This window comes from Gopherus evgoodei, chromosome 5, assembly GCF_007399415.2.
Source record: "Gopherus evgoodei ecotype Sinaloan lineage chromosome 5, rGopEvg1_v1.p, whole genome shotgun sequence".
Taxonomy (NCBI): Eukaryota; Metazoa; Chordata; order Testudines; family Testudinidae; genus Gopherus; species Gopherus evgoodei.
In genome coordinates, this window is record NC_044326.1 from 14,722,857 (window position 1) to 14,750,812 (window position 27,956).

The 27,956-nt window shown below is 44.9% G+C and overlaps 1 long non-coding RNA gene across 1 annotated transcript; it reads right to left on the bottom strand.

Annotated features, from left to right (window-relative positions):
* Nucleotides 1-9,958: 9,958 nt before the first annotated feature.
* Nucleotides 9,959-27,083, bottom strand: LOC115651886. Its single transcript, XR_004000480.1, has 4 exons — nucleotides 27,042-27,083; nucleotides 23,384-23,612; nucleotides 22,572-22,598; nucleotides 9,959-10,051 (listed from the first exon to the last, which is right to left on the bottom strand). It is a non-coding gene; the product is annotated as an uncharacterized LOC115651886 (long non-coding RNA).
* Between the last annotated feature and the right edge of the window lie 873 nt (nucleotides 27,084-27,956).

A 27,956-nucleotide genomic window follows, 5' to 3' on the forward strand; every position in this document is an offset into this window, starting at 1 on the left:
CCGGAACTCCATCAACCCGAACGGAGTTCCGGAATCGACACGGAGAGCCGCGGACATCGATCCCGCGCTGTCTGGACGGGTGAGTAATTCGATCTTAGATATTCGATTTCAGCTACGTTATTCACGTAGCTGAAGTTGCGTATCTAAGATCGATTTTCCTCCCCTAGTCTGGACGAGGCCTCAGAAGAAATACAGCCAAGGTTACATTCAGGCTGTCTACACTCAGCTTTTGTCAGCCTATGTCACTCAGGGTTGTGAATAAACCACTCATCTGAGTGACATAACTTACATCGACCTAAGCGCCTGTGTGCACAGCTTCTCCCACCGCCATAGTTTTTGCCGCTTGTACAGGTGGTTTTATCTATCTGCGTTGGCAGAGAGTGCTTTCACCAGATGTGCTGCAGCAGTGCAGCTGTATCGGTACAGTGCTGCATATGTAGACATGGCCTTAGAAAAGAGTGAGAAGGGAGGCGAATAGGTGAAAAGAAGGGGTCAAAACCCAGGGAAGGGCTAGCAGTGGTACAGAGAAGTTCCCACTCTACCTGTGGTACTTATGTGGCTCCATCACCAGAGTATCTGAGCACCTCACAATGTCTAACCTATTTCTCCTCCCAACCCTCTGTGAGGTAGAGCAGTGCTGTTGTCCCCATTGTACAGATGGGGCACTGAGGCACAGAGAGTAAAGACCAGATTTTCAAAGGTATTTAGGCACCTAGTGGGATTTTCAAAAGCGCTTAGGTTAGGTGCTTTGTAAACCCCACTAGATGCCTACCTGCCAAAACACTTTTGAAACTCTATCCCTAAGGCACTGGTCCGAGGTCATACAGGAAGTCTGTGGGGGAAGTAAAACCCAGGTCTTTGAGGGTTATCTCCGTATCCATGGCACCAGCCTGTCTGCTGAATGCTGCGAAAAAGGGGGCTCTGCTTGTTGGGAGCAAAACCAAGGCTGCCAATTCGCTGAGACTCCAGCAAATGGTCCCAGGAGGTTGGGCTGGCTGCCATGGTTGACAGCATGAAAAGCAGCACAGAGGTCAGGAAAAACGAAGAAAGGGAGAGAGAGAGAGAGAGAGCATGAGAGGAGATGACTAAACTCCCAAGGGGTAGCAGGTTCTGCTGAGGCTGGGCTGTAGAGCAATGGCTGCTGTGCAATTTTACATTTTAACTGAAAACCATTTTGTTTTGTCATTTTGTGTTCTGAGTTTGAGAAAAGGAAGGAATGGGAAAGTATCATATGAGTATCAGATGTGCTTATGCCTCAAATTCTTAGGGTTTCTGCTGTATTCAGGCCAATTCCAGAACAAAGAACAGAATTTGCATCCACAGAATCTATAAAGTTGGTGAGTAGAGGCACTGACAGCTATAGAAGTTTTACCTGATTAAGCACTGGAAGATTTGACACCCCCCCCAAGTTTCTTTCAAGAGGAAGAGCTGCCCAGAGCTCCTGTGTCTGTTTATTTTCCTTTCCTGCCTGCAGTGGCCCTGATATATATCAGAAGACTCAATTTTTTTCTCCACTGTAAAATGTGGAGGTTTTTTTGTAGTTTGGTTTTAAATATTGTCCTGTGAGACCTGAAACTCACTCACTGTATTGTTGTGTTTAAGAGCCTTCTGGAAAGTAACTAGCCTTTAAATAGAATTGAAAGAGGTTTTGCCAACTCTCATGATTTTGTCATGAGTCTCATGATAATTGTTTTTCTTAAAGCCCCAGCTCCTGGAGTCAAGTGGAGATGTGATGATTTCAGCCTTCATTCTTAAAGAAAAAGTAAGTTTCTAACCCTCATGGCTGTGGAGAAAGCATCAAAATGTGCCCCCAGAGCATCCTAAAGGCTCAAAAAGCAGAAGGCAAATAAAACGAACACAAATCTATAGTTTTTAAATAATCTCAGGATTTTTAAGGCAATTTCATTTTTGGTGAGCCTGATTCATGAGTTTTGAACATTTGGGGTGGGCAATATTGTGAAAGTGACTTGAAAGTTTCAGTTTCAACTCCTGTTTAAAGTTAGTTTCTAGTCTATTATTAGTAGTGAGGTAACACCCCTAAATCCCCAGGTAGGTACAGTGTAAACTCATGGGGCCTTGCCCTAGTAGGATATTTCCAAAAGTTAATCATCTAGTCCAAGCTTGGTGACTGCAAAAAGCAAGTAGCCTAAATGATAGACAGTAATCTAGATATTTGGAGGGTGGGGTGGGGGGAGAATTGTTGTATTTAGTAAGTTAGTAACAAAGTAAGAATATACATTAAAATGTTAAACCTAACTAGTGTCCTTTAAGTGACTTGCCAAAAGATGTCAGAACATGTTAATATTGGAGTTGAGAGGGTCTAATATTTATTTAATTTTCTTCTTTTATATAGGAATTAGATATAGTGCTCCTGTCAGCTAATTTCTAAGTTATTATCTTAAAAAAATTAAAAAAAAAAAGCTTTTTCAGGTGCCTAAGTAGCCCCTGGAATCACAAAGTTGCCTCTTTGCCCCCCCTTGAAAATCTGAAATGGCGCCCCTGTTCAAACGTCCTGGGCTGTAATGGAGATAAATCCGCTATATAACAGGCCTGAAGAATCAATGCCTCGTTTCAAAGCCCAGGGCTGTTATGTTTCTTGCAGTCCTGGTGAGTCAGAGAACAAATTCCAAGTAGAACTCCTGGAGAGTTAAGGCCCTTTAACTGGGCAGAGCATGTTTTCCTCCTAACTGAGCCTCAGGCAGAGGAAAGGCATGTAATTTACAATTATGGGATGTAATGGCAATTGAAAGTGAACGCGGAGCACCACCTACCGCCTGACCTGAATACTGCTAAGAAGTTTGTAACATGGGCAGGGATAGGCACAATATCTTCATATACTGTAACTCACAATGTTAGTGAAGTAGGGCTGAGAGAAAGGAAATATGCTACAGATCAGGGGTTCAAAAACTAGACCAACAAATCCTTTTCTCACTCTCGCAAAATAGGCATGTGGCTATTACCTGCCACTTTGGCCACTGTCCAACTAGAAATGAGCCCTGAAGAGCTCTGTGAATGAACTAGGGTGACCAGATATCCCGATTTTATAGGAACCGTCCTGATATTTCAGGCTCTCTCTTATATAGGCTTCTATTACCCCTCCTCAGCCCCTGTCTCGATTTTTCACACTTTCTATCTGGTCACTCTAGAATGAACTGTTTGCACTTGTGTGTTGCACTAGGAAGCCTGAAGTAGTAACAATGCAGTTCCATGACTGACACTGTATAGAATTATTTTGAGCCCCATGCAGTACTCGGCAACCGGCTCTTTACAGGAAAACAAGGGTAGGACCCAGGTTTGTAAATAACTTTCCATAGCCTGGGTCTGGGGCTTATCAACATGAGCCAAAGCATTTTTTATCACACTAGGGCCCTGCTTCATCTGTGTGAGTGAATATGGCTCACAGGGTGGCTCTGATTCCATCCTCCGGGTTCTACTCTCAGTTTAACACAATCTTTGTAAGCAATACTGGAAAAAAGGGTAAAGAATCTTCTAAATGCTCTTTTAAGAGGAGCCGTGCCTAGGTAGTTCAGTGCTCTGTGCATGGGGATTCAGCTTCACAGCTGCCTTTATTAATAGTCAAGCTTATCAGTAACTAAGATTTCAATAGTGCCTTTCATCAACTGATATCTACGTTTTCAACACTCTTCTGAGATTTAGACAAAGGCCAAGATTTCCAAAAGCAAATAGTGATTTTGGGGGCCCCACTAGAGACACCTTAAAGGAGATTTGTATTTAGAAAGTGCTGAATATCCACCCTCTGAAAATCAGCCACCTTCAAGGTGTCTCAAGTTGGGTGTCCAAAAATCACTGGTTACTTTGGAAATGTTGGTCAGGAATCACTTCCCCCACCACTGACATGCAGCCTCCTCGGGAGTGGAAGACAAGGCAAAGATAAAGCTGCTGAACAGAGTTTGGCTTGTGGACCTGTTATAACCTTATTCCCAGATTCTGGACCTTAGCGTCCAAAATTTGGGGGTTAGCATGAAAACCTCCAAGCTTAGTTACCAGCTTGGACCTGGTACTGCTGCCACCACCCAAAAAATTAGAGTGTTTTGGGGCACTCTGGTCCCCCTGAAAAACCTTCCCTGGGGACCCCAAGACCCAAAATCCCTTGAGTCTCACAACAAATGGAAATAATCCTGTTTCCCTTCCCCCCTCCAGGTGCTCCTGGAGAGATACACAGACACAAGCTCTGTGAAACTACACAGAGTGATTCCCCCTCTCCATTCCCCAGTCCTGGGAACAAAAAGGACTTTCCTCTTCACCCAGAGGAAATGTAAAATCAGGCTAGCAATCCAACACACAGCTCTCCCCTGATTTCTTCCTCCCACCAATTCCCTGGTGAGTACAGACTCAATTTCCCTGAAGTAAAGAAAAACTCCAACAGGTCTTAAAAGAAAGCTTTATATAAAAAGAAAGAAAAAATACAAATGTTCTCTCTGTATTAAGATGATACAACACAGGGTCAATTGCTTAAAAGAATATTGAATAAACAGCCTTATTCAACAAGAATACAAATTAAAGCATTTCAGCACTTATATTCATGCAAATACCAAAGAAAAGAAACCATAGAACTTACTATCTGATCTTTTTGTCCTTACACTTAGAAACAGAAGACTAGAAAATAGAACTACTGGACCCCTCTCTCATTTGTCATCAAACATGGTACCTCCCTGCATCCCATGGGGTTCATTTACCTTATCTGTGACAACTGCAGCAACTGCTTATATGGAGAAGAGACACTAGGAAAGTATTTAATGTAGCATCTGGAAATGAAGAGGTAGACACTAGTACCCTTTGACCACAGACAACATGCTTGTGACCAGACGATCTACAGTTCATGGGCCACGCTGTGGGAACCACTACACTAGAAAATGTCCTTTAGGGACTAATCCTGCACTGACTGGAAGATTGCCTGCATGCTCCTATCAAGTCTTTTTCCATCTCCAATTTCTGTGAGGGCAGAAGTTTAGGATGGGATGTGCAGAGGATACTGTATCCAAAGGCCAGCAAGTTCGAGAGACTTTTGCCACTGTATCCCTGCAAGCAGCAGACACGCGCTTGCTTCTCCATGTCTCCCACCAGCATCCTGGCTCTTCGTCCCATGCCTTTCCTCTTGCAGGGAACACCCAACCCAAGTTCCTCAGTAAAGCAACTACAATGTTGTTCAAACCCCACATCTGCTGACAAGTTGCCAGTCATTAACGGCTAGGCAGGTGGCTGGTTATTCCGCCATTATTATTCCTAGTTTATTTAGCCTTTTAACAAAAATCCTTTGATGTGAGTGGTGCTTATTGTCCCTTAACTAGGATGTGTTCCTGTCACTGCCACCCCCATTCCATCAGTAGTCCCTTTTGAGTCTGGTCTCTAACCTTTCTGGGCCAGGGACTGCCTTTTTAAAAAACTTATATATATATATATATTTATTTTAGAAGTTTTAACAGGTTTACACATCATTGCCATGTTGATATCAGAGCCAAAATGATAGACAATGAGCCTGTGTTAATGTGAATGCAGTAATCAGATCTCCCTTGGTACCAGTTTAAAAGAGTGAGCCTCGTTCCACTATGCAGGGTGTGTTGTTTCTGGTGATTTTATTAAACTGAGGGCAGCTTCTGATTACACATTGAGTAAACTGGGCATTTCTACCAAATGTTAAAGCAGCGAAGAGTCCTGTGGCACCTTATAGACTAACAGATGTTTTGGAGCATGAGCTTTCGTGGGTGTATATCCACTTTGTCAGATGCATGTAGTGGAAATTTCCAGGGGCAGGTATATATATGCAGGCAAGCTAGAGATAATGAGGTAGTTCAATCAGGGAGGATGAGGCCCTGTTCTAGCAGTTGAGGTGTGAAAACCAAGGGAGGAGAAACTGGTTCTGTAATTGGCAAGCCATTCACAGTCTTTGTTTAATCCTGAGCTGATGGTGTCAAATTTGCAGATGAACTGAAGCTCAGCAGTTTCTCTTTGAAGTCTGGTCCTGAAGTTTTTTTGCTGCAGGATGGCCACCTTAAGGTCTGCTATTGTGTGGCCAGGGAGGTTGAAGTGTTCTCCTACAGGTTTTTTGTATATTGCCATTCCTAATATCTGATTTGTGTCCATTTATCCTTTTCCATAGTGACTGTCCAGTTTGGCCGATGTACATAGCAGAGGGACATTGCTGGCATATGATGGCGTATATTACATTGGTGGACGTGCAGGTGAATGAACCGGTGATGGTGTGGCTGATCTGGTTAGGTCCTGTGATGGTGTCGCTGGTGTAGATATGTGGGCAGAGTTGGCATCGAGGTTTGTTGCATGGATTGGTTCCTGAGCTAGAGTTATGATGGTGTGGTGTGCAGTTACTGGTGAGAACATGTTTCAGGTTGGCAGGTTGCCTGTGGGCGAGGACTGGCCTGCAATCCAAGGTCTGTGAAAGTGTGGGATCATTGTCCAGGATGGGTTGTAGGTCCCTGATGATGCGTTGGAGAGGTTTTAGCTGGGGACTCTATGTGATGGCCAGTGGAGTCCTGTTGTTTTCTTTCTTGGGTTCGTCTTGCAGTAGGAGGCTTCTGGGTATACGTCTGGCTCTGTTGATCTGTTTCCTTATTTCCTCGTGCGGGTATTGTAGTTTTGAGAATGCTTGGTGGAGATTTTGTAGGTGTTGGTCTCTGTCTGAGGGGTTAGAGCAGATGCGGTTGTACCTCAGGGCTTGGCTGTAGACAATGGATCGTGTGATGTGCCTGGGATGGAAGCTGGAGGCATGAAGGTAGGCATAGCAGTCGGTAGGTTTTCGGTATATACTTTGGTATGCTCTAACCTTCTCCAAGCCCCTGCCCCTTCCCACCTCTGCTCCACCCTCACCCTATCCCCATTCCCCTCCTTTTGCCCAACCCCTGCCCCCACACTGCCTCTTCCCCCACATCCCCCAAGAGCATTGCATCCCTGGTCCTCCTCCTCCCTCCGAAAGCATCCCGAGCTGTTCATGGCAGGCAAGAGGCACTGGGGGGAGGTGAGAGCTTGGCTGCTGGCGAGTGCTCAGCTAATTTTCCCTAGGGGTGCTCCTGCCCCAGAGCACTCACGGAGTTGGTGCCTCTGGGTGAAGGGTGAAGCAACACAGAATAAAACTGCAAACCCTACACACTGTAATCGTTTCTGTGCTAAGATGCTAACATGCTGAGCCAACCATTTCCCAAGGGCTAGTGCATTAGTTCTCGCAAGGCTCCTGGTCAGTTGTGATCTTTATGCTCCTCTTTGACATGGAGAAGCGTAGACATGGCTTTATTAAGGGACTGATCAAGGCCTCGGTATAAGCCTGTGATCGAGCTGGGAACAGACCTTAGGACCTGGTGGCTGAGGTCAGCTTGCTCCCTAGGTCACACTGCCTCTCGAAAGGGGTAATGTAATCTGATATTTCAGGGTATAAACGGATCATCCCAGGGCTCAGGAAAGACCTTTCCCCTGTATACAGCACAGCCCAGTAGACTAGGAGCACTTGAGGGAGTATTATGTATTATTTGTATTGCAGTAATGTCTTTGAGCCCCGGACCAGGCCCCTACTGTGCTAGGTGCTGCACAGATACAGAAGAACCAAGACAGTCCCTGCCATGGAAGGTTTGTAACATTGTCTGGCCTGGAACGTGAAGCATTGCCCACTGCTAGAGGCAGGATGCTGGACTAGCCTACTGTGAAAGTTGAATGGATTATATTGTGAAAATAGAAAGGATTAAAGAAATGCTGTCTGTACCTTTAAGCAAAACTGTTGGAATGCTGCAATCCAGGTGTCAGGAATACAGATATTAACATAGAACAATTGCACCGTTTAAGGGCGATTGGTGAAGTATTAGCCTTAGATTGATGAGAGTTAGTAAGGAAGTAGGATATGCATGCTGTGCCCCAGGTGAATTTTACTGTTTTGCTTTCTTTGTCCCTTTGTCTAATTCCTGCTCTTTTATCTGTATAAATAAGATAATGTGAGTGCCCTTGCAAGACACAAACTATCTGTGTTATTGGCGGAGCGCTGCGCTAATAAAACAGAGTGGTCTGACAAATTGTGAGTCCTGATTCTAACTTTGACACTAGCAAATCCATTCTATTTCCATATACGTGGAGCATTGCTGCACCTGAGTTGCTCCAAGCAAGTCCTCCTGCACTTCACTGCACCTCCCCTTAACTACAAGAAGAAATGAAAAATGGGATTCTCTCTATAATCGGGACTGACAAGCAGGAAACACTTTCCATGTTACGTCCATTTGTTGATTAAGGCCATGTGATGACAGGGAGATCCCGCCAAAAGTCCCTTTTAGATGCACTTTGCTATTAATTTATTTGGGAGAAACTGTGGGTTGGACCACATTTAGCATGTGTGCGCTTAAGTACTGGATAGACTGAAAACTGCTCGATTCTCACCCTCCCATGTAAATAGCTCGTGGAGATTTTCCTTTCTAGAGAAGTAGGGGCCTGTGCTTTTGGAGCAGGAGGATCTGAATTTTATCCTCACCGGAAGTTAGATGTGTGTAGCCATGATGATAACCAGATTAGTCACAATTTGTGGAAGGGACACTCTTAGCACAGAGAAACCAGGGCCTAGCTATTCCTCATTTTAGAGGCATTTTATTTATGGTACCAGGTTGAATCATGGATTGAGACCATGGGCGGCAGGTACCGTAGGCACGGGAAGGCTTTGAGTTCCCAAACAGCCTGACGTCCCCCTGCACATGCTGCACCTCCAGGGCCATCCTGCCTGCTGTTCCCTGGGGCAGGCAAGCTGGGGGCTGCAGTGTGCCCCCGGGGCCACCACCACCCATCCTCCCAGTGCTGGCGCCACTCTGGCCTTGCCACCTGCCCAGCACTGGGCTGGTGCCGCTCCGGCTGAGCCGTCTGCTCAGCACTGAGGCTGGCAGTTCGACTGGGGGCACCTTCGGGGGTAGCGGGGGTAGCAGGGCTGGCTGGCTGGGGGTTGGGCCCAGCTGCGAGGCTTGGGGAGGCTGGGGCTGTGCTGCTGGCCCTCTGGCACTCTGGAGCCAGGGGGCTGGGGCTGCGCTGCCTAGTTCTCCAGTTCTCTGGGGCCAGGGGAGGGCTGGGGGCACTAGCCTGGGGCAGGGACCAGCAGCCACAGCGTGGCAGGGGCGGGGGCTGATGGTGAAGAGCAGGGGCCAGTAGCCACAGTGGTGGCTGGGCTCCAGTGGACGTGGAAGGGACAGGGCCTCAGGCAGAAGGGGCAGGGCTGTGAGGTTAGCCTCCCCAAGCCAGGGGTTCACCCACCACCCATGACTGTGACTGATGTTCCAGTTGAGTTACTGGCCTCTGGGTTATTGGTTGTAGGAGATGATCACAGCAGATTGATTATGCAGCTGCCATTGGCAAGCCAGTAGGCAAGAATTGAGGGCTGGCCCCTCACTCCAGGGGTGGTGAGAACCAACGCAATTTGTAAAGATGAGTTAGAGTCTAAAGAGACACAGGTGTGCCTTCATGTCTGGTCATCACTGGCAGAAACCTTGAAATAACAGAGTTTGCCAACTCTTTGGTATAAATTTGCCAGTTGTTCATTTAGGGCCTGAACCAAAGTCCATTGAAATCAATGGAAAGACTCTCATTGACTTCCGTGGGATTTGGATCAGTCCCTTAACAACCAGACTTTACAAAAGCAACAAGCCATCCCAGTTTGTAATAAAGTCACAACAGCTTAGTGGTGTCAGAGCTAACATACAATAGGGCCATTATTATACCCCTTGACTGCAGTGAGAGGCATGAGGCTAGAGCAGTCATCAGTTGCAGTTCACCATTTCTGCTAACAGTTACATTATTTACTTTTAATTAATGTATTATGGGTCATATACTTTGGTACTGAAGAGTCTAGAGAACCAGGGACCTAGGAGGATTTTCAAAAGGGATTTGGCACTCATCTGCCTAACTGGGTGCTGAGGAAAATCCCACTAGGCACCTATTTGCATGTTTAGGTGTCTAAATATCTTTTAAAATCTGAGTACCTCTTAGAAGCTTTAGGGCCAGGTTTTCACAAGGGTGAGGGTACAGTTATCTCTGTGTTTGAATCCTTAAATGGCATGAGCTCCTAGAAAGACAGAGCAGAACCAAAGGTGGAAGCCAGACATGTTCTAATTACACACCAATTTTTCACTCTCACCCTTGGTTCTAGGAGAGGAGTGAGGTTTAATAGACTATCAGGGTTGAAAGGGACCTCAGGAGGCCATCTAGTCCAACCCCCTGCTCAAAGCAGGACCAATTCCCAGATTTTTACCTCAGTTCCCCAAATAGCCCCCTCAAGGATTGAGCTCTCAACCCTGGATTTAACAAGTCAATGCTCAAACCACTGAGCTATCCCTCCCCTTTTGTTAGAGTGGATGTGGGGAGGCAGTGCTCCTGGATTTCTAGCCCTGATTTGGGGAGCAGAATGGGGTCTAATGGATGGGAGACAACATAAGCACCAGCTCCGAAAAAAATAGTGGGTACTCAGCACCTACAGGCAGTCCTGTGGATCAGCTCCTCACCTTCTCCCCTAGTGCATCCCACCCGCTGGCTGCCCCACTGATCAGCTCCTACCCCTCCCCACCAGTGCCTCCCACCCACTGCAATCAGTTTTTCAGCTGAGCAGGGACAGGATGAGGCGGGGGAGTGGCATAATGAGGTGGGGTGGGGTGGGGTTAGGAAGAAGCTGGCAGAGGTGGGGGCTTGGGGGAGGGGTGGAGTGGGGGCAGGGCCTGGGACAGAGCAGGGGTTGAGCCTAAGTGTCCCCTCACTTCTCCAGTTTGGAGTGCCTTTTAAACTGCTTTGCTGTGACAGCCACCACACCCAGTCTTGCTCACACACAGCTTCTAGTATGTAAATTACTCCTGGCTGAGCTTTCTGAGTACTTCTAGCCAGGCACGTTCAAATTATAATGCAGAGTAACCCCAGCAAATTCTCAGTCCCAGACTGGTCCCTAGAAATGTCTTGTACTGCTCAGCTCTTTCCTTCTGCACAATACAAGCTCATCAAAAGTCTATCATTTCGTTTACAGAAAATGATATGCACAAATCATGTTATCTCAAATGGAGGTTCCCAAACACTCCAGTCCAAACACACTGGCTTAGATAAGCAATAAAACAAATTTATTAAATAAAGGATAGATTTTAAATGATTACAAGTAATGAGGCATAAAAGTCAGAAGTGGTTACAAAGAAATAAAAGGTAAAACACAAACTAATACCAAACTTAATGAGCTACGTAAATTCAAAGCAGAAAAGGTTTTTTTCAGCACATGCTTACAGTGGTCTGGCAGGACCTTTCAGCTAGAACCCCTTCCCCAGTTCCATGATGCTGCTTTTGTCTTTCAAACATTGTTAATGCCTTGAGTGGAGATGAGGGGACATAGGTGATTTGGAGCCCCTGTTCTACATTTTTATATGTTTGCCTCCTCTTTGAGAATCATCTCCAGCTGGGGTTCAGGCAACAGCCAGTTTGTTTATACGGGGAACCCCACAGTTGTTTCATAGTAAATTTCTCACTCACACTCTTCTGCCTGCCAAAGAACGGCCACTTAACCAGATGATAGTTCATTCGATTATGTTGATACCTGGATGAGGTTTTGGTTAGCCTTTTGTCTCTGGGGAACCTATCTGAAGCTGCTTTCCCAGATTTGGAAAAGGCCTTATACAGTAGAATTTTATAACTGTACATACAATATTTTACTGGGACAATAATGTTCAGCAGATTATGAGTTTTCAAATGATAGCTCCCAAGGCATACTTTGTACAAAATTTATCATAGTTTTGTAAGAAGGGTGAACAAAGAGTACAGACTGTCACATATGCCCACTCCCAGGCTCCTATTTTTTTTACAATTGCTGCACACATTGCTGCTGGGGGCTGATGTCATCTGCCTAGTGGAGACTTGTTGGTTTTAGAAATCAATAAAGGGACACAAAAGGCAACATTGCGAACAGGGGCTGCTAACAGGGAGTTTTGCAAGGGAGTTGAGGGAGGGAGGGAGGGGGGGTCCCTTGTCGGTCCTACCTGTTCCCCTGTAGTCCCCTTAAAACCTATACTCCAAACCATATTCCAAAACCTCTTTCTTTAAACCACCCTTTCATTAACTAGGAGACAATGCAGGCAGAAGCCCAGCAGCAGAGTGGGGGCTATGCAGTTTATTGCGCTGAGTGTAGCATGTATGATTACCTGCCTTGTGGGCGGGTGGCGTATGTGTGCAGTTGGTGCAAGGAGCTCCTGGCCCTCAGAGACCACGTACGGACTTTGGAGGCCAGGGTGGCAGAACTGGAGGAGCTAAGAGAGGCAGAGAGGTATGTTGATGAGGCTTTCCGGGACACTGTAGAATTGTCCCACCTCTGCTCAGACAGCCTCTGTGCTGTTGAGGAGGAAGAAAGGCCCAGGGAAGCAGAACAGTCAATGGGAGCAGAGGGAAACCTTCCCATAGTTGGGACCCTCCTTCCAGATGGTGCTGGGGTTGCCTCTCGCACTGAAGGGAAGGGTGGGAGAGATGTCCTGGAAGCCAAATTTAGGCTGCTAGGGAAGAGACTGAAATCCAGGACCTCTATGATGGCATTCTCAGAAATGATCCCAGTTCCACGCTCAGGGCCAGGTAGGCAGGCAGAGCTTCAGAGTCTCAATGCGTGGATGAGACGATGGTGTAGAGAGGAGGGGTTTACGTTCATTAGGAACTGGGGAAACTTTTGGGATGGGGGGAGCCTATACAGGAGAGATGGGCTCCACCTAAACCAAAGTGGAACCAGACTGCTGGCACTAAACATTAAAAAGGTTGTAGAGCAGTTTTTACTAGGAGATGGGGGAAAGCCTACTGCTGCAGAGGACCATGTGGGTCAGACACAGACTTCTTTTCGGGGAGAGTCTGATAATAGGGAATCTCCAGGTTATAGTCAGGAACAGAGGATGGAAGAGGTTAATGTAAGGGCCGGCTCAGATGATAAACAGTCACATAAAAAAGAATCTGGCACATCAGAAAAGGGCAGACAAATAAACAGGGACAAGTTTTTAAAGTGCTTGTACGCAAATGTTAGAAGTCTAAATAATAAGATGGGTGAACTGGAGTGCCTTGTGATAAAGGAGGATATTGATATAATAGGCATCACAGAAAACTGGTGGACTGAGGACAATCAAGGGGACACAATCATTCTGGGGTACAAAATATATCGAAAGGACAGAACAGGTCGTGCAGGGGGAGGAGTGGCACTATATGTGAAAGAAAATGTAGATTCAAATGAAGTAAAAAATCTTAAGCGAATCCACATGTTCCATAGAATCGCTATGGATAGAAATTTCATGCTCTAATAAAAATATAACATTAGGGATCTATTATCAACCACCTGACCAGGACAGTAATAGTGATGTTGAAATGCTAAGGGAAATTAGAGATACTATCAAAATTAATAACCCAATAATAGTGGGGGATTTCAATTATCCCCATATTGACTGGGAACATTTCACTTCAGAACAAAATGCAGAGATAAAATTTCTCAATACTTTAAAGGACTGCTTCATGGAGCAGCTGGTACGGGAACCCACAAGGGGAGAGGCAACTCTAGATTTAATCCTGAGTGGAGCTGGTCCAAGAGGTAACTATAGAAGGACCACTTGGAAATAGTGACCATAATACAATAGCATTCAACATCCCTGTGGGGGGAAGAACACCGCAACAGCCCAACACTGTGGCATTTAATTTCAAAAGAGGGAACTATACAAAAATAAGGGGGTTAGTTAAACAAAAGTTAAAAGGTACAGTGACTAAAGTGAAATCCCTGCAAGTTACATGGGCCCTTTTTAAAGACACCATAATAGAGGCCCAACTTCAATGTATACCCCAAATTAAGAAACACAGTAAAAGAACTAAAAAAGAGCCACCGTGGCTTAACAACCATGTAAAAGAAGCAGTGAGAGATAAAAATACTTCCTTTAAAAAGTGGATGTCAAATCCTAGTGAGGTAAATAGAAAGGAGCACAAACACTGCCAGCTTAAGTGCAAGAGTGTAATAAGAAAAGCCAAAGAGGAGTTTGAAGAACGGCAAGCCAAAAACTCCAAAAGTAATAACAAAATTTTTTTAAGTACATCAGAAGCAGGAAGTCTGCTAAACAACCAGTGGGGCCCCCTGATGATCGAAATACAAAAGGAGCGCTTAAAGACGATAAAGTCATTGCGGAGACACTAAATGGATTCTTTGCTTCAGTCTTCATGGCTGAGGATGTTAGGGAGATTCCCAAACCTGAGCCGGCTTTTGTAGGTGACAAATCTGAGGAACTGTCACAGACTGAAGTATCACTAGAGGAGGTTTTGGAATTAATTGATAAACTCAACATTAACAAGTCACCGGGACCAGATGGCATTCACCCAAGAGTTCTGAAAGAACTCAAATGTGAAGTTGCAGAACTATTAACTAAGGTTTGTAACCTGTCCTTTAAATCGGCTTCGGTACCCAATGACTGGAAGTTGGCTAATGTAACGCCAATATTTAAAAAGGGCTCTAGAGGTGATCCCGGCAATTACAGACTGGTAAGTCTAACGTCGGTACCGGGCAAATTAGTCAAAACAATAGTTAAGAATAAAATTGTCAGACACATAGGAAAACAAACTGTTGAGCAATAGTCAACATGGTTTCTGTAAAGGGAAATCATGACTTACTAATCTATTAGAGTTCTTTGAAGGGGTCAACAAACATGTGGACAAGGGGGATCCAGTGGACATAGTGTACTTAGAGCTGTCATGGGATAAAAGGGAAGGTCCTTTCATGGACTGAGAACTGGTTAAAAGACAGGGAACAAAGGGTAGGAATTAATGGTAAATTCTCAGAATGGAGAGGGGTAACTAGTGGTGTTCCTCGGGGGTCAGTCCTAGGACCAATCCTATTCAATTTATTCATAAATGATCTGGAGAAAGGGGTAAAGAGTGAGGTGGCAAAGTTTGCAGATGATACTAAACTACTCAAGATAGTTAAGACCAAAGCAGATTGTGAAGAACTTCAAAAAGATCTCACAAAACTAAGTGATTGGGCAACAAAATGGCAAATGAAATTTAATGTGGATAAATGTAAAGTAATGCACATTGGAAAAAATAACCCCAACTATATATACAATATGATGGGGGCTAATTTAGCTACAACGAGTCAGGAAAAAGATCTTTGCGTCATCGTGGATAGTTCTCTGAAGATGTCCACACAATGTGCAGAGGTGGTCAAAAAAGCAAACAGGATGTTAGAAATCATTAAATAGGGGATAGAGAATAAGACAGAGAATATCTTATTGCCTTTATATAAATCCATGGTATGCCCACATCTCGAATACTGTGTACAGATTTGATCTCCTCACCTCAAAAAAGATATTCTAGCACTAGAAAAGGTTCAGAAAAGGGCAACTAAAATGATTAGGGGTTTGGAGAGGGTCCCATACAAGGAAAGATTAAAGAGGCTAGGCCTCTTCCGCTTGGAAAAGAGGAGACTAAGGGGGATATGATAGAGGTATATAAAATCATGAGTGATGTAGAGAAAGCGGATAAGGAAAAGTTATTTACTTATTCCCATAATACAAGAACTAGGGGTCACCAAATGAAATTAATAGGTAGCAGGTTTAAAAGAAATAAAAAGAAGTTCTTCTTCACACAGCACACAGTCAACTTGTGGAACTCCTTACCTGAGGAGATTGTGAAGGCTGGGACTATAACAATGTTCAAAAGGGAACTGGATAAATTCATGGTGGCTAAATCCATAAATGGCTATTAGCCAGGAAGGGTAAAGAATGGTGTCCCTAGCCTCTGTTCATCAGAGGATGAAGATGGATGGCAGGAGAGAGATCACTTGATCATTGCCTGTTAGCTTCACTCCCTCTGGGGCACCTGGCATTGGCCACTGTTGGTAGACAGATACTTGGCTAGATGGACCTTTTGTCTGACTCCGTAAGGCCGTTCTTATGTAAGATTCTGTTCTCAGTTACAGTGAATGTGCAAATCTGGAATAACTCCATAGACCTCAATGGAATTATTCTGGATTTATATCAGTGAAACTGAGTTCAGATTATGTCCTAGGGTCCCAATCCTCAAAGCATTTAGGTGCCTAACTAACTAACTTTGAGGATCTGGGCCTAAGTTACGAATTCAAATCTGACATGTATATCTGCTGAAAGTCTCTATTGTGTGATTGTTTTCCCTGGTGGCCTATGGGAAATGAGTTAGCAGTCTCTGAGTATTTTCTACTGATGTGTGTATCAAGATACACCAGAACCTCTGAGTTGTGAACACCTCAGGAATGCAGCTTTGAAATTTTACTATATAGAAGAAAAATGCTGCTTTCCCTTGGACTGTACTGGATTTGTTTTTTGTTTTTGTTTGTTTTGTCTCTGCTGCTGCCTATTCTAACTGAGGTGTGTGGTTGACTGGTCAGTTCATAACTCTGGTGTTTGTAACTCTAAGGTTCTACTGTAACCACCCTCTAATTTATTCTCTTGTGGGAGCTCAGACATGAAGTAAAGGATTGATGGGCCATGGAAATGGAACTACATTTCCATTCCTAGATGCACATTGGTGGAGTGGAGAACTTGAAGCTTGCAATGGCACTGCTCATGATAAAGAAACCAAACACCAGCCCCGAGGCCTGCCAAGCCATCACCTTCACCAGCCCTAAATTCCATTAGAAAAGCAATCAACTACCACAACTGTAAAGGCCCCCTCACCCCATGTTCTAAGGGACCTCATCCTTTTTCCATGCACTCATTTGCCAATAGCCGATCACTTATGCCAAATGCCCCTGGCTGGCTTTTTTCAAATCTGTGCGGCTCAGTGAGTTTTTATGGTGTTTGGAGACAGCTATGACAGCTGTCACTTTTGTAGTTTACAGTGTGTGTTCTCAGGGCTTTAGTGCTAGGCTGGTGCCATGAGCCCTGCTAAGCCTGTGTGTGCAGGTGATCAGCACTCCCAGAACTGGGCTAGAAGGCCCAACTAATTGAAATCAGTGGAAATTAGGAGACTGAATACCTTGGTGGACCTGGGCTGAAGAATTTGGGCTGGATCCTGCAGTTTGTTTCTTGTGAGCATCATCATTTCTTCAGTCCCATTCAGCTCAATTAGGGTTGGAGGACGAGGCCTAGAGTTTCTCCTAATCCCTTTTTACAGTTCTGTGCCTAATGGGGGAGGCAGCTGGGTTGTGAAGCACCCTGAGACCCTTATATGGAAGATGCACTGGGATTGCAAAAAATTATTAGGAACCAGTAAAGCATCTATTCCAAAGTCAAATAGCCTTAGAGCTAATCAGAGCAATGCAGGGGCTTTTAGATTTACTACCGTTATCCAATTCCAACTATTTCCCAAATCATTAATCCTTCCTGAGGCTCAGATTGATTTCTTCCTCTCTAGATAAGCTTATGTGACAGTCACCCTCTTAAACTGACACCTGAGGCATTGAACTCAGGATCTGCAGAGCTAAATGCATAAGCTACTACGCTTGAGTTAAAGAGCCAAAACAACACCTGTCCTGTGTGGATTGGCACACTGGGGGACCTGTGGCACGCACTGACCAGTGGTTGCACCAAATCATGGTATAACTAGCTCTTTCTGGTTCAAGCTTTCATGCCTTACCCCACATGCAGACAGTTGGCATTTGGGCTGAGTAGACTGCAGGATTTGCCCAATAGCTCAATAGAAGCAGGCCCAGGCCCCAGTTTCACTGCACAGTTGAATTCACCCATGTGTCTTCCCTTAGGGAGGAGTCTTTTCCTTGCTTGTTAAATCACAGGGACCAGCGGGACCATGGTGTGAGATGACCCCTGCTCCTGCACCAAAGTGGAGCCCTACTGAAATCCCTGGGTTTATAGGATCAGGGAAGTGAGGAGTAGTCAGCTTTCCTGGCCAGGGAACAGAGGGCCATTCCACATAGGGAAAAGAGACTTGTCTAAAAAGAAAAGTCACAGGCAGATTTGCTCTGGATGTCTGTCAGGGCTTGGATTATGGAGGAGACAAGCTCTTCTTCCTGCCCTTCAAAATAGTGCTATCACTAAAAATCTGTAATAAATTGTGATATAGCTGCAGCAGGCAACACCAAAGCAGAAATCTCCTTTCTAATGACTTCATGCTCTTTACTAACCCACCCCAGGGCAGGGCTGTGCTTTGGTAGGATTTTAGTCCCAGCATGCCTTTCTGGGGCTGCCCCTTTAACTTTGGTAGAGTCAACCAGTGCTGGCCCTTTAGCAGCTGTTTGGGGCTGTTTTTGCCTCTCTTGGAGCTAGTAAATACCTGTTGTGTTTTTCCCTTTTATCATTATCATCAAGGAGCTCCTACATTCTCAGAGAAGTTGGTTATGTAGCTATGGGGAGAGGCCAAAAAGGAAAGGGAGTTCCCCCAACTGAAAACTCTTACCAAGCTGTTAGAATCCAATTGGGTTTACAGCCTTTGTTTCTGTGTGTCTGCAGGGAAATAGGGGACAGTGCTAAGCAATGGTTGTGTGGCACTGAAGGTGTCCTACATTACAATCTAAGGGAATGTCTAACTAAAACTGTGCATCAGCTAGTCTCTCCTAGCTAGTGAGTAACAATAGTTGGGAAGACAGCTCAGCGCAGGCTATACAAGGCTGGTACAGACCCTGGTTGCTAGCCCACACTGTGCCGTCTTTACTGCTACTGTTAGCTGTGCTAAGTGGATTCAAGTTAGCTTGGGTAGGCTGGCACCTACACAGCTTTTGCTGTAAATATATCCTCAGGCTCACGTAGGAACGGACTTGTTCTGGATCTAAGCTGCAACCTACAATGGTTTTATTTCAGAGAAAGGAAAACACCAGTAAAGACTCCATGTGGGGTGTGGGTGTGTCACAGGCTGCAGCAGTGCTGAGAACCATTTGACTTTATACAAGTAGAGTTCTTAGGAGTGTGAAGGCACAGGACACAAGCAAGGGCTTCACAGTTAGGTAGCTACTCTCACAGATCCTGGGAGACAGGCCAGTCCTCGCTTATAGACAGCCTCCCAACCTGAAGCAAATACTCACCAGCAGCCGCACACCATACAACATAAACACTAACCCAGGAACCTATCCTTGCAACAAAGCCCAATGCCAGCTCTGTCCACATATCTATTCAATGATACCATCATAGGACCTAACCACATCAGCCATGCCATCAGGGGCTCATTCACCTGCACATCTACCGACGTGATATATGCCATCATGTGCCAGCAATGCCCCTCTGCCATGTACATTGGCCAAACCGGACTGTCTCTATGCAAAAGAATAAATGGACACAAATCTGACATCAGGAATCAAAACATTCAAAAACCAGTGGGAGAACACTTCAACCTCTCCAACCACTCAGTGACAGACTTGAAGGTGGCAGTTTTGCAACAAAAAAACTTCAAAAACAGACTCTAAAGAGAGACTGCTGAACTCTGAATTAATATGCAAATCAGACACAATTAACTCAGGCCTTAACAGAGACTGGGAGTGGCTGGGTCATTACACTAATTGAATCTATTTCCCTATGTTAAGTTCTCCTCACACCTTCTATGGGTCATCTTAATTATCACTTCAAAAGTTTTTTTTCTCCTGCTGACGATAGCTCATCTCAGTTGATTAGACTCTTCCTGTTGGTATGCATACTTCCACCTTTTCATGTTCTCTGTATGTATAAATATCTCCTGTCTGTATGTTCTATTCTGTGCATCCGAAGAAGTGAGCTGTAGCTCACGAAAGCTCATGCTGAAATAAATTTGTTAGTCTCTAAGGTGCCACAAGTACTCCTGTTCTTTTTGTAGCTACTGTTGCTATTGTTCTTAAATTGCCATTTTTATTAGAGGAGGCCACTGTGTTCTGGAGGTGTGAGCACAACCTGTCGTTGGTGTAGGGTCCTTAATGGACCTGAGCAGCAAAAAAGGGTCAATCTGAAATCTGACCCCAAATGTTTTTAAGCAGAAGTACTGGGTGCTGGGGTAATGGAAGAATGAGGGCTGGGGGCTTTAGGAAAGAGCAGTGCTTGGCTTAATCTGCAAACTCAGCAGAACCAAAGAGGAGCTGAAGAATTAGAAACACAATTTCTGCTGCAGATGGATGGAAACCTATGCTCGGCACTTCCATTTATTTTCTTTCTCCCCTCCTGTGCAAATAACACGTGAAACCTACAATGTCAGGGACTATTTCATACTTAACCTCTAGCCTGCTTCACCAGAACATTTCCCACGAAAGCCCATTGCCCTTTCTCAGAGGGAGTTTAGCTGACTCTGCCTCCTGCAGCAGCTGAGGCTGGGTGAGCTGAAGCTGAGAACAGGTCAGACAGATGAGCTCTTCTGATGTGTCTGTGTTTTTCCAGTAGACGCAAACACATCAAGTTGCTACTACAAAGTGCTGCTATTTTCTGGAGGACTAACACAGGCAACTGCAAGCCAATATACTGTGATTCCTTTGCTGGGGTAAATCAAGATAGTTCCACTGAAGTCAAAGGAGCTTCACTGATTTACACCAGATGAGGAACTGGCCCCACTGCATCTTTGGCAAGTGTCCCTTCTGTATCTATATCTGTCAGTGCTGCTGGGTCAGATGTCCCCGAAGAATTATTTTACTGAATGTGTTTAAAGTACCTCCTCCACTTCTCCTCAAACAATTCCTGAGTTTTCTGTATTATTTTAACATGTAATTGTTTAGGGGGAAGGAAGGCAAAGATCAGTGGTTAGGGCACTAAACACTGGGGCATCAGGAGCTCTGGATTCTTTGTCCCAGTTACTCAAATATACAGCACAAGGTTTAATTAATTAGTGTAGGTAATGTGCTGTGCTTGCATGAAAGGAATTTTGTGTGTGTGAGATACTGTATTAAATATCATTATTTGTATTAAAGGAGTGCCCAATGGCCCTAGCTGAAGTCTGCTCCCCATTGTGTTAGGAGCTGTACATAGTATTTTTGAATATTTCTGAAATAAGCCTGTATCAAAACCTCTGATCAGAATTGCGTCTGTATCCAAATTTTATAACTGCCACTTATCTCTATAATGGGCCAAAATTCTGGATCCCAAACATGCCTTGAATTCTGAAGAGTTTGTGATCCAGGGGCTGAGCAAGCCCCTTTTATGTGGCCTTTGAGTGGAAATGTAGGGTTTGGTCCTGTAGTATCATTGGCAGTTTGCATGCTAAGTTAATGATCATTATAAATCTGCACAGGGATCAGGAAGGAAATACTTCCTCTGTCCCTCCTACAGCCCCTGTGCACAGCACTGCAAATACAGCAAGCTGCAGCAAAAAGGTTTACATCTTCTTTTGTAGCATTGGCCATCTGGCACTTCTGCTCAGGATGCTGGTCTTGATGGATCAATTTGATCTAGTCTAGCAAATGCAACTGTCTGTCCCTGGATTAATGCACCATTGTGGTATTGCCTTGTCATCATTAGCTAGACCAAGTCTCTGATGCTAAATTATACCATGACAACTGCATTGTCAATAGAAGAAAATAATTTCAGTTGTATACGACACTAACAATGACTTGTGTATAGCGTATTCTGTTTGTTGCAGACAGGACTGGTTTCTGGACTTTCATGTCTGATTAGAGTTAAGATAAATGAATGCCTCCCAGAGGTGCCCTGCACAGGCCTAACTCATTTCCCCCAGCTCCAGTTAACAGGGTTCTTTAAATCAGTCGCAATCTCACATTTCTTCTTGAAAATACAAGCTTGTCACCTGCAGGTCTCTGGAGGTTAATCCTGATCCCATTAGAGCTGATGGTTGTTTTTGCAATGGACTTCAATAGGAACAGAAGCAGGCCCATTTTAGTCTTAATATTGCAGGTGCCTATAATTAAAATTTTTCTTCTGTATGTAATTTTAATCTGTACGTTAGCTCCTTAAATACATCGATGCCAGGTGTCTGAGAGTTGTGACTTTGTGATGATTTATGCTTCTGTTTGGCTGCACCACCCTCATCTTTAATCCTCTATGTGTATCTTTATCAGATCTCTCTCCTTTTAAGTCTGGGCAGCTTTTGTTCCTGGCAAAGAGTCTGATCCACCTGGGAAGTGCCAGGTGCCTTGCAGCACTGGATCTAAAGTGACATTGCCTATTTATCTCCTTCCCTGCTACCAAGTGCAGCCCAGACAAGGATAAAGACTCCAGGGGAAGAAGCCTGTTTAACTCTATGTGAAAAGGTCAATTGTGAACAGCGTAGATTACCTCTCCAAGCCCCTTACACACACACCTCCACATTCCAAAACTAGCTTTCAAGGGCTGGAATGTTACTGTCATTTCTCTGATGGTGCACAAAAGACCCTGCTTGCCATAAAATGATCACACTTGGTAGCCTAGAAACCACACAGTGTCCCCATGAAGAGATTCTGATGTTCAGCCTAGCAGCCGACAATAGTAAACATGTAGTGCTCCAAGTGAAATGCAATCCTCTAAGGCAGTGGTCCCCAACCTTTTTGTGGCCAGCACATTCATGTTTTCAGAAGAGTGTGACGGGCGCCAACAATTTTTCAAGACTTCTTTTGTATTTGTACATTAAATAATACGAAAAACATCATATGTAATATTATACAATATATGAACCCATAAGATAAAAAGGGTAATTTTACATATAAAAAGTATTAATTAAATTATTCAGCAATTACTCTTTCACCTTACCTTGTGAATTGGCTCCTTCTTATCTACCTGTAAGAAAAATTGATGAAGTTTTACAAAATAAATATCATAAACAGTTTTTGTCTTATTTATTTAAAAAAAGTAAAACACTGTTGAACTGCTGATCCAAATATATTTATTATTCTTACTTTAACATAGAATGAAGCCTGCAGCCCTGGAGCTCTCTGGCTTAAGCCACGGCCCTGCGCCTGCCAGGGACCGAGAACACCAGCGCCCACAGCCTGCAGCCCCAGAGAAGCCAGAGAGAAGCCGCAATCCCGTGCCTGCTGGGAACCGAGAACACTGGCGCCCACAGCCTGCAGCCCCAGAGATCTCTGTCCCGGCAGGCGTGAGGCCATGGTTTCTCTGTCGGAGAGAAGTTGTGGCCCCGCCCCTGCCAGGGACAGAGAACACTGGCGCCCTCAGCCTGCAGCCCCGGAGAAGCCGGAGAGAAGCCACAGCCCCACGCCTGCCAGGGATAGAGAATGCCAGTGCCTGCAGCCCTGGAGTTCTCTGTCCCTGGCAGGTGCACGGCTGTGGCTTCTCTCCCCTGCTGGGCACTAAGCGGGTGCACATAAGTGCCCTGGCGGGTGCCATGGCACTCATGGGCACCGTGTTGGGGACCACTGCTCTAAGGCTTTAGGTTCTTCGGCAAAGATGTTTCCCAGTGTCACAGCGCCATGGAATGGGTGAACCAAGAACAGAACATTTCTCACCTGCTACTGCAAAACACTGGGCAGAAGAATACACCTGGAGTTATTTTTTATTTTGACTCTGATTTTTCTCCTTGTCAGACACTGGAATATGGGACTTACCCAACTGGGTCAGAAATGAGGTTCATCTAGTCCAGTAACTTGTCTCCGGCACTGGCTAGCAGAAGCTGCTTCAGTTCAAGAACTCGGCTGTATCTGCCTCTCACATTGTAGTTACTAAGTGATCCTAACCACCGTCACTTAGCGTCAAGATTCAAAATGCAACATATTAGATATAGTAGTTACACCTCACGGTGCTTGGTTTGGTTAGCTCAGGTTCCTTCTGGGTGTCCTGAAAGATATAAAAAATCTGGTTTAACGTGTGCATTCTTTAATGTCAGTGATTGCAAATCAGGCTAACTGCCAACCGGACAGCACCCATTGAAGGTGGGTTTAGTGTAATGTTTCTGTATCTGCATTTGTGTAAACAGCAGCGATCTGGTTTATTGATCAGATGAAAAATGGTCTGGAGATTCTTTTTAAAAAATAAACAACTCAAACAGACAGCAAGTCCAGATCAATAGGGCTTTGTTAAAAGTGCACCATGGCCCGGGGTAGTGGCACTATTTGCTATGCAAGAAACCAGAGATAGGTTCTTGGATATGGTTCTCTGGTTGGCAGGCAACTGAATGTTTTCTTCCCCAATCCTTAATCATTAGAGATTGGCTTAAGTCCTGAAGCATGAGGTTTAATATCCTTCCAAAATTTGTCCTCATTAATTATGATAACGATATGCTTGAGAAAGAGTGCCATATACTTATTTGCATTGCAAGAGTGCCTGGAGGGCTTATTCAGAGATCAGGACCCTATTGCGCTGGGCTCTGTGTGCACACACATATAAACCAAAAAGGTGTCTTCTGCCTTAACGACTTTACCAACTAAGTCTATATCTACATTAGCACTTTTGTTGATAAAACTTTTGTCTGTCAGGGGTGTGAAAAAAACACCCCCCCAAGTGACATAAATTTCACCACCAGAAACACCAGTGTGGACAGTGCAATGTCTTCTGCTGACATAGCCACTGCCGCTCATTGGGGTGGTTTAATTATGGGAGAGCGCTCTCCTGCCGGCACAGAGCAGCTACACAGGAGACCTTACAGCAGTGCAGATGTAGCTTAAGAGTGAGTGGGACTCCAGGTGGTAACCCTGGACAGACTTGTGGTGCACAAGCCAACCCTTGAAGGATTGTAATAGTGTTAGCAGTAGCAGTGATGGACATTTTAGATTGATTGATTGAATTTTAGATTTGAGAACTCCAGTCTTGGTTTTATAGGGCAGTATCAGCTAGTGCTTTTGTAAGCCCTTTAGTTAAGGGAAAGGGGATAGAGAACCTGACCTATGGTGTTTTTAATTTCACTGAAAAACCCATATGTTTAAAATTACAGCAGTGAACTTTTTCAGGGTCAAGTTTCACTTTAGCTTGAGGAATCCAGGGTTGTGTTTTGTTTTTGTTTAGATGGTCTTGTCTAGCAGTGAACAGGGAATTTTTTGTTTGGCTCAGGTAGGTATGTCCTGCCTATTCACTTGTTTGGGATTAAAGAACATCCTTCCTCCCCATTCATTGTCTTCTATGTTGTATTTGCTATGTAGCAGGCAGATCTTCAGTGCCACTATCACTGTGGGGAGGCTGAGCATGCTGGGGGAAAGATGAGGTTTTAAAGCATGTTGGAAAGTTTGCTGCCTGCTTTTCAAAGCATTTTGGATGGGACATTAAAAAAAGCAAGAAATAAAGCCATAAATCCCTGATGTGCCTCATTTACAGCTAGCTCCATCTTTCCACTGGCCCCCAATGATTAAGAGACATGGATTGATGATGATAGGAAGAACATTCGAAGCAGGTTATTTTCAAGAGAGAATGTAGGGAAAACCTAGTAGTTAATAAGAGATTCAAAGTTTGGCATAGAGCAGGGGTCAGCAATCTTTCAGAAATGGTGTGCCAAGTCTTCATTTATTCACTCTAATTTAAGGTTTCATGTGCCAGTAATACATTTTAACATTTTTAGAAGGTCTCCCTCTATAAGTCTATTTTATATAACTAAACTATTGTTGTATGTAAAGTAAATAAGGCTTTTAAAATATTTGAGAAGCTTCATTTAAAATTAAATTAAAATGCAGATCTTATCAGTTTAGTGTGATCCTTGCATTTGCTTTTCCTTGCTGAGTTTTCCAATGTCTAGCATGTATTTGGATACTTTAAGCTGCACACAGGCTTGTTAACCACAGAGTTGTTAACCAGCTCCGAGAGGGACAGAGGACGGATTTAATGTGTGAAAACACCTGTTCACACAGGTATGTGGATCCAAATGCTGAAGGCATTGCAAACGCAATTTTCTTCAAATAGTTAAATTTCACTGGCAGGGACGTCCAGTAGGTCAGAACAGAGGCCCCATGATCTCTCTTGGTAGCTTCAAGTGTGCTCCGCAGATCCACAAACTTCGATGCCCACAATTCTGAGCTTTTTAAATGGATGAGCTGAATTTCAAAATCTTCAATACCCATCCACTGAAATACAGACAAATCCAAGTCGCTTTTGTTGAACTTTTCAGGTTTAATTAAAAAAGAAAGCACTGGGCCAAATCGCTGGAAATCTTGAAATCTATCAGAGAAGTCTGATTCCAGTTCTTGCATGTACATTCCAATCTCATCGACACTGACAGTGCAACGTGTCGATAGATCTTTTATGGGTGGAAAGTGGAAGTTTGACTATCCCGAGAAAAAACTGCCAGTTTTACAACAAATGGCTTCCAGGCTTCATAAAGATCCAGAACCGTTTGCCCTGCACATTTGAGACAGAGGTTGAGTTCATTTAGGTGAGCGGTGATGTCAGTTAGAAACATGAGCTTACACAGCCTTTTGTTATCAACCAGTTCGGGGTAGTTTTGTGCTTTTTCAGACAAAAAGGCCTTGATTTAATCAAAAGAGTTTACAAAGCGCATCAAAACCTTACCACAACTTAGCCATTGAATGTTGCTGTGAAGTGGAATGTCGTTATAAGCATTGTCCATCTCTTCTAGCAGTGCTTGAAACTGTGAGTCAAAGCAGATAGAGCAATGAGGAAATTCACAATTCACACCACTGAATTCATCACATTATTAAGCTCTGAATTAGAAATTTTACCATACAGGTTTTCTTGATGGATGATACTGTGAAATTTGACTGTCGGGCGGCCAATCTGATGTTCAAGTAACTTTATAAATCCCTTCTGTTTTCCGACCATGGCAGGAGCACCATCTGTTGTCACACACAATATTTATCTGATGTCAACTCCTCATTCTTCAAAATGGTTTACAAAACTTTCCAGTATATCTTCCCCCTTTGTTGTGCCATGCAGGGGTTTTAGGCAACAAAATTCCTCTTGGATTTCATCAGAAGCACAATATCTTGCAACAACTGCCAAATGTGGAATGTCATTTATATCCACACTCTCATCAGCTGCAACGCTAAACACTGCTGTCTTTTAATGCAGTCGTCTGCTTTTTGTTAATGTTTTCTGCCATTTCACTTATGCGTCTCTCCAGGGCCGTCCTTAGGCATAGGCAGAATAGGCAGCGGCGTAGGGCCTCACTCTGCCTGGGGGCACCACTCTGCAGGCAGCCCAGACAGTGTAGAAGCAGGGCTGCTGGGTCCTAGAGAGAGCCGAATGCAGCACAGTCTGAGGAATGGGATTGGCTGCTGGGGTCTCTGGGAAGGGGAGGGGGTGGGGGTTGGAAAAGGAGCTCACCTGTGAGTGTGACTCTTTCCCCCCGGCTGAGGTCAGGTGAGGCAGGCTCTGTGGCTCTGGAACCAGTATCCTTTGTTGTCTCCCATAACATCCATTCTTCTCCCCCCCGCCCCACGGAGCACCCCCTCCTTTCTCCCTCCTCCCCAGGAGCACCCCTCTCTCTCTCCTCCCTCCCCTTCGTCAGGGCTAGGTTGGGTGAAGTGCTGGGGGGGAGGCGAGGCTGGCTGCTTGCTGAGAAATGAAAGTGAAAGTAACTCACTTCCTGGGCAGGCAGCCAGAATTGGAATGTCACACAGGGTTTGGCTGGGGTTAGCCAGATGTGTGAAAAGTCAGGATTGGGGTAGGGTGAGCAGATATCCCTATTTTGGGGACAGTCCCAATTTTGGGGTCTTTTTCTTATATAGGCTCCTTTTACCCCCCCACCCCCACCCATCCCTGTCCTGATTTTACACACTTTCTGTCTGGTCACTCTAGGTGGGGGTAATTGGTGCCTATATAAGACAAAGCCCCAAATATCGGGACTGGCCCTATAAAATCAGGACATCTGGATCTGGCCACCCTAGCTGGGGAGCGCCTCTCCCCCAGGCTGGCAGCTGCCAGCGATCCATCTCATCCAGGGGAGTTGCACAGGGCAGGATGAGCTGCTGTGGCTCCAGGGGTGCCCTGTCCCTGAGATCAGATGCTGTGCTAACTTCACCATGGTCCATAAGGCTGGTGGTGGTGCCCATTGGCGTGTGATTGGACCTGAGGGTTTGCTGCTGCTGTTGCCACTCTGCACCCCAAGAGGTGGATTTTGGGGTCCTGCGGTTTTCCACCTATCTCCTCCTCTACTGCAGCTCTTGGACCAGCGGGCTGGGGGGTGAGCCAAGCATGAAAGCAGTACTGTGTTGCCATTTAGATTGTCATTTAACAACT